This window comes from Peromyscus eremicus, chromosome 15 (genome assembly GCF_949786415.1).
Source record: "Peromyscus eremicus chromosome 15, PerEre_H2_v1, whole genome shotgun sequence".
Classification (NCBI taxonomy): Eukaryota; Metazoa; Chordata; class Mammalia; order Rodentia; family Cricetidae; genus Peromyscus; species Peromyscus eremicus.
The window spans coordinates 21,620,027-21,627,863 of NC_081431.1; positions in this window are offsets into that span (position 1 = coordinate 21,620,027).

The following is a 7,837-nucleotide window of genomic DNA, read 5'->3' on the forward strand; positions in this document are numbered from 1 at the left end:
CTGTGGGACTGGTGGAAGACAAAGATTTGTCCTGACTGTGGGCCAGGCAGGAAAACTCTAGCTACACATCCTCTCAAATATTTTCAACTGTTTCTCCTTTCTAACTGAAGTATGCTCTTTTTGATCAACATCTTTCCATAGTTCCATTGCCCTGTTCTGCTCTCAGCTTCTGTTTGATTTTTTAAAACGTCCACATATAAGTGAGAACATACAGCATTTCTCTTTGTGTTGATCAAGTTCCTTAGATGCTGGATACAGAGCTACATCATGTAATATTTCCTCTGTTCAACTACTTAAATAATCCCAAATGGTGGTAGTCCTGCAGAGGACTCAAGTTCATGTCCCAGCATACATCAGGCAGCTTACAAGTGCTTATAACTACAGTTCTGGGAGATCTGATGTCCTCTGACTTCTGTGGGTACTTGAACACATGTGGGACACAAACTCATGAGGGCACACATACATACATGAAATAAATGCATAAATATTTTTGTAAGAGAACTTTAAGTTGAGTATAGTGGTGAAGAAGAGGATTTGGGAGGATTTAAGTGGAGGTGAATATATCAAAATATATTGTATGAAAAATTTAAAGAATAAAATATTGTATTAAAAAGAAAAATACATTTATTAAGTATTTTTAAGAAATCTTATGAAGTAATGGGTTTCCTTACGGCTTCTTCAAACATCCTTAGTGCTATTGATCCCTCATCTCCTCTATCCCTCTGCTTCCTCCCACCTTCCTCCACCGGCCAGTCTCCTGCCCCTGTTTCCATTTTCTTTTACCCATTCACAGCACCTGTGCTCTACTATCCCCCTCTCTAGAACTTTTTCATTCCCTACTCCAGCCTGTCTGTGTGATAATATCATACACAAGGAGAAAGAAATCATAGAAACAATCACATTCTCAACTGATTAAAAAATAAATAAAATAAAACATTTAAGAATAAATATAACCAAGTAGGTAAAATACCCCTACAATGAAAAATTTAAATCTTCAATGAAAGAAATTGAGGAAGACATTAGATGATGGAAATACCTCCAATGCTCATGCATTGGTAAAATTATTATTGTGAAAATGACCATTCTACCATAAGCAATTTGCAGATTCAGTGAGATCCCCATCAAAAATCCCCAATGACATTCTTCACAGAAATAGAAAAAAAAAATCTTAAAATTCATATGTAAGCATAAAACACCCAGATAGCTGAAGTACCCTGATCAGAATCCTGTGGAAGAAGAGGTGGGAAAGGTGTTAGAGCCAGAGGGGATGGAGGACACCAAGAAAACAAAGCCCTCTAAATCAATACATGCAAATCTCATATAAACTCACAGAGACTGAAGCAGCACGCATAGAGACTGAGGGCCTCTGAGTATATATTATAGATTCCAGTTTAGTGTTTGTAGGGGATTCCTGAGTGTGTGAATGAATGAGTCTCTGATTCTTGTGCCTTCTCTTGGGCTCTTTTCCTTCTGTTGGTTTGTCTTGTCCAAAATGTGATCGTTTTGCTTTATCTTATTATATTGTTATATTAAAAAATAGAGTACCCTGAACATAAAGAGTGGTGCTCAAGAGATTACCATACCATATCTCATTATATTATAGAGTCATAGTAATGAAAACAGCACTATGCTGGCATAAAAACAGATGTCTAAATTAGTAGAACAGAATAGAAGTCTCCATCTTAAGTGCAAGCAATTATAGTCACCAAATACAGTCATATATTTCACAAATATGACAAAAATCCACACTGGAGGAAAGATAGCATCTTCAAAAAATGGTACTGGGAAAACTGGACATGTAGAAAAATTAAAGTTTCATAAAAAAAAATACAAACTTCAGAGAAATGCTTAAAAATTTTCAATACGCTTAGCCATCAGGCAAAATAAAACTACTTTGAAATTTGATCTTTGGGGCTGGAGAGGTGGCTAAGAGGTTAAGAGCACTGACTGCTCTTCCAGAGGTCCTGAGTTTAATTCCCAGCAACCACATGGTGGCTCACAACCATCTATAATGAGATCTGGCGCCCTCTTCTGACCTGTGGTCATATATGCTGTATACATAATAAATAAATAAATCTTTAAAAAAAAAAGGAAATTTGATCTTACCCTAGTCAGAATGACCAAATAAATCACTAAAATGAATGACAGCACATGCTGGTGAGCATGAGGGGCAAGAAGAACACTTATTCACTACTGGTAGGAGTGTAAACTTGTACAGCCACTATGAAAACACTGTGGAGGCTCCTCAGAAAGCTCAAAATTGATCTACCACAAGATCCAGCTATACCCAAATGACCCAATATCTTCATCCAGAGATACTTGCTCATCCATGTTCATCACTGCTCTATTCAAATCACCAGAAATTAGAAACAACTCTGATGTCTATCAACAGATGGATAATGAAAACACGATATATTTACACGTTAAGAAAAATGAAATTTGCAGGTAAATGGATGGAGCCAGAAACAATCATCCTGAGTGAGATAACCCAGACCCCAAAGGACAAATACAGCGTGTTTTCTCTTGCATGTGAATGTTATCTTTTATGCTTTAGATGTGTATGTTTCAATCTGAATAGCCACAGAGGTTAGGTAGCTTGTTAAGGACCAGGTGGGAGGAGGGATCTTCCAAAGAAGGGGAAACAGAATATAGTTTTATTAAGAGATAAAGGGGAAACTAGAATAGGAGGATTAAATGGTGAGGGGGATGGGAGGAAGAGGGGGATACTGAGGAGGGCAATTAACACTAAAGGCCTTTTGAAAGGCCATATTGTAAGTAAATTGGTTGCAACAACTCTGGGTTTGGTCCTGGATTTTGGCACCAAAATGTGAGTTTTGCAGCTCTGGGAAAGGTGTCCTGACTACTTGCAAGTCAGGCAACACCTTGAGCTGCTTAGTACAGCTCTGATGGCTGAACAGCAAGGAGACAGTTCAGCCCTGGAGGGCGAGGTATCCCAGACACCTCGAGCTGCTCAGAACAACAGCTCTGCCCTGAAAAAAGCTTCCTGAAATAGATACATGTATGAAAGGAATTTAATGGAGTCACCATATAATGGGAGACAATGCCCCAACTAGGCATCTTATGCCACCAAGTAAAGCCTCTAGTGGCAGAAATGGATTGTATCTTGTTGAGTCATTGGCCAAACACCCCCAAACATCATAGGCTATTGCTAAGGCTATTTGGTTATTCTTCATATAACCTGATGGCAAGACCCTATTGCATAAGATATGACTTACTTATGTCATTAAACACAGAGAAATCAAGCTGGTGCCCAATGGATGCTTTACTGCCACTGACTAGCAGCAATGTTGAAAGGTACTTTCCATGCTACTAGAGGAGAAAAGTAATCATCAGTATCTCCCAGCTACAAAGCCTGTGTCCTACAACAGAGACTGTTGCCCACAAGGTATACTAGTGCAGTAGTGGCACCAATGTTAGGGGAGTAACTACCCATTTTTGACAGTATTTAAGGCCCACTCCATCAGATGAAGCCCTCATCTGACACTGCTAAGGTGGCCAAGAATTGAGATTAGATAGGTCATAGGCCTTAGGGGAAACCCTACTATTATTCAGTCAGGACACAGGAAAACTTTCAGCTCCAGGAACATAGCAATGAAATGAGTGCTAATGACATATTCCTATTCCCATAGATCAAATCCTTATTCAATCCGCACGAGAGAAGCTTCTCACAGTAGGTGGTAATTAACATAGAGACCTGTAACTGGACAATGTTCAGAGAATGAGAGAATGGAACACTGAGCCCTAACTGGATTGTCTTCATCAAACCCCTCCCTTCAAGGCTCAGGGATCGATGTGGAATAGCAGATGGAAAGATTGTAAGATTATAAGGTGGGAGGAACTCTAAGGAGAGAGCCTCTTCCAGACACAACAGAATGGCTGCACGTATGACTTCAAGGGGACTGTGGTAGATTGCCCAGACCTATCTATATATGTTCAAACCAGACAAAATCCCAGCACTGAGGAGGGGAAGTGGACACAAAGCCCCACCTCTAATCAATAAGTTATTCCAAATGATACCTGCTGGGAAAGGAAAATCAGTTTTCTCCAGTGCAGTGTAACTGAACATATCAACCATACTCTAGGACAGACCTCATGCTCAGTAGTAACTGGCTAACACAAAATGGACTCCATGTTTTTATTGTTTTTAGTTGCCATTGTTGTTGTTCATTTTGTGTGTGTGTGTGTGTGTGTGTGTGTGTGTATGAGAGAGAGAGAGAGAGAGAGAGAGAGAGAGAGAGAGAGAGAGAGAGAGAGCATGCACCCCTACATATATATAATTTTTGTTTTGCTTTGGTATTTTTTGACTCATTCCTTTTTTGTTTGTTTGTTTTAATTTTAGGTTCTTGGGGTTTTTTTGTTTGAGAGAGAGAATGTGAGGTTAGTAGGAGAGGGAGGTGGGAGGATGTGGGAGAAGTTGGGGAAGAGGAAATAATATGATCAAAATACATTCCATGAAAATACATTTTCAAATAAAATTATTACAAAAAAGACAAGATTTTGTGATTTCAGCTGCAATGTTCTTTACAGCAGTGATCTGTTATGTAGGAAGGAAGATTTAGTGGACCCAGCCCCTGGCAGGAAAGGCACTTTTCACTCTTAAGCCCTTTCTAGTGTTCCTATTTCATAATAAGAGGACGAGAGGGTCAGACATGCTTATTAAAGTCACATGGTGGGAACATAGACCCACCAATGACAAATAAAATTATAGAATGCATCTTACCTCCACACCTCACCTCTTGATCAACATGGCTCCAGGGTAATATTGAAGGCCTAAACTATCTCTGAAGAGAAATACATATGGAATCCCAGAGTAGGCTAGGAAACAGCAAGGACAATAGACGATCTTGACATCTGACACAGCCCAACTTCTAATCAGATTAACATAAAACTATACAGTAAATGTGAGCTTATTTCGTTTTCTATTACCCAATACATCATGGCATGCTTCCACTCCAAAGTTACAATGTATGTGAAAAAACAGGAAAATACCACACTATCAAGAGACAAAATGCATCAGAGAGATACCCAGATATAACATAGCTTTTGAAATTAGTAGACAGGTGATTTAAAAAGACTATAATTGGCATCTTAAGCAATCTATCACAAAGTAGGCAATACTCAAGATAGATGGGAATTAAGTGTCAGATCTTCTGGGCTTGGCAGCTGAAGACTGGGACTTCTGTCCCCCAACAACCATGGAGAAACCTGGGACAGCTGCCTAGGTAACTGGAAAGATGTCTCACTTCTGCTTACTCAGGTGAAATTTATCCTTCTCAGATCTGAAAGTGTTTGACACTAAGGTACTGACAGATTTACCAGTTTAACAGCTCTGCCCTCCTCCCCACGCCTCAAGGCTACAACCACCTTGGTAGCTCATTAGTTCATTAATTAAGTTTCCTGTTAAAAATACAGACAGGTTTGGCTCATTCACAGGCTTCATAGTACAGGATAAACAGGTTTCAGATGTGACTTCAGAGGGTCAGACTTTTAGCATTGATAAATGCAGTTTCGATTAACTGATAGAGCACTGACTACAAACAGTTTTCAGAAGTTCTTAAATTTCTGTGGATTTTACTGGTCTCAGCTTTTAGGACTGCATAGAGGCTTTTCTGCTGTGACACCAAGATGTAAACTTTTCCAGCTGTTTTACAGACACATGCATGTTCCTGGGAAAGAGTTCTGCTGCTGTATCAAAGAATCTGGCCTGGTGGATCAGTCTCTAGACAGGTTCATTCCTCCTGCCAGACTTATGCCAAGGTCAATCCACAGGGGACCCTTCACATATGCCAGACCAGTTACAAGGACACCAACTACTGACAGGTAGACTTCACCCACATACTCACTCATAAAAGGCTCCCTTATCTCTTAACTCTTACTGACACCTTTACAAGATGGACAGATGCACTCCCCATCTCCAGAGAAACAGCAGATGTGATGGCTCAAGTACTCGTGGAACACATTATCCCTCGATTTGGCATCTCATCCCCCCAAGCTTCTGGGACATCAGTGCTAGTACCACCTCTCTAGACTCAAGTGGGCACCTGTCCAGGATAAATGGGCACATCTCTGTTCCAGTCTTTCTGTCAGTCTTCACTCTTCCCACTGCTAGCCTCATTCATAGGGCTCATGTTAATAATCTACTTTTTCTCCTAGCAACCTGTCTTCTCCACTTCCTCAAGAAACAGATCCCTGAGGTCTCCAGGATGGCAGCTAACAGAATGCTTCTTCACTCATACCTCCCTTGGAGTGTGAGCCCAACAACTCCTGACTCTCCCCTCTCCACGTCATCCCTTGCCAGAAGGAAGTAGCCAGCTTTGAACTGGTGCCCATATATATCCAAAAAGGTTGGGATGTTGGGGATCTCCAGCATGGGCCCCCATTCACAACCCTGCCCAGATGTTTAGCTGGGAAACCCACCTCAGCCCCACTCTCTGCTATCTGCAGATCCTGCCCTCAGAAAGAACACCAAGCAGAAGATCCTACCCCAGAGAACCTCAAGACCACACCCACAGGGTATTTAAGGTCTGGTCCATCGACCTTCCAAGTGATTTCTTTCCTGCTTCCTTTCCCCAAGAGTTGCTTTGCCCAGATTAAACCTGGTCTAGTTAATTTGGTTTGATTTGGCTTATTGCACCAGTGAAGGTATCCACTACCAGGAATTTTCATAATACTTACCAATAAGCAGAGGTGGAGACTCTGTATGCTTACTGGTGTCATTGAACAGGCTATATGAGAATGGGAAAAGCAGCAGTTAACGTGGATCATGAAATACTAACAACCCGCATGGAAGCACAAAAAGAAAAAACCCAAAAGATAAAAAAGAGAGAAACAAAGCAGAACGTCTGAGAACTGTGGCCCAATTTTAAAAGAAGTAATGCACGTATAATTGGAAGATCAGAAGAAGAAAGAAATCAGAATGGAAATTTGAAGGAATAAAATGGAACTGCCCAAGTTCCCTGGCAAACTACATAATTCACTAATATCAGAGAACACAAAGCATGTCAAATATCAAAGTGTCTGCAAGTAGACAAGCATGTAATTCAACCTGTAAAATGCCAAAGACAAGGAGAAGTCTTGGGAGAAAGCAGGGGGAAAACACCTTGTCTATAGAGAAAAATGATAAAGATTAAAGCTGACCATATAAAGAAGAGAGTCCAGCAAAAATTTAAAGTTCTGGAAGAAAAAAATTACCTACCTATAGCAAAAATGCACTTTAGAGATGAAAGGCAAATAAAGATTTCTTAAACCAGTGTGTAAGGGGCTGGAGGATGGCTCAGTGAGTAAGAGTGTCTGCTGCACAAGCATGAGGACCTGGGGTTGATCCCAATACCCACGTGGAAGTTGAGCATGGCAGCAGCAGCATGCCTGTGACCTCAGAGATGGGGACATCTGAGCTTTCTGGACAATCCATCTGTGGAAACCTCCTTAAGCTCCAGGTTTGGTGAGAGATCTTGTCTCAAAAACATACGATGGAGAGTGACAGAATAGGACAACAGATATCCTCTTCAGACCTCTGTGCAGACACAGCAAGTGCTTACATTTTCCACATGCATATATATGATACATCACACACACACACACACACACACACACACACACACACACACACACACACACTGAACAAGAAATTGGCCTTGGAAGTAATTTTAAATGACTTTCCTTAGATGTAGTGGAAATTATGAATTATGAACTGGGATTCAAATAAAGAAAGGAAACTAATGGGAAAAATGATTATAAGCTACACTATTTTTCTTATTTTTTAATTATCTAAAAGGTAACTTATCGACTACCCAGGGTTCCAGGGATTTCGCTATGT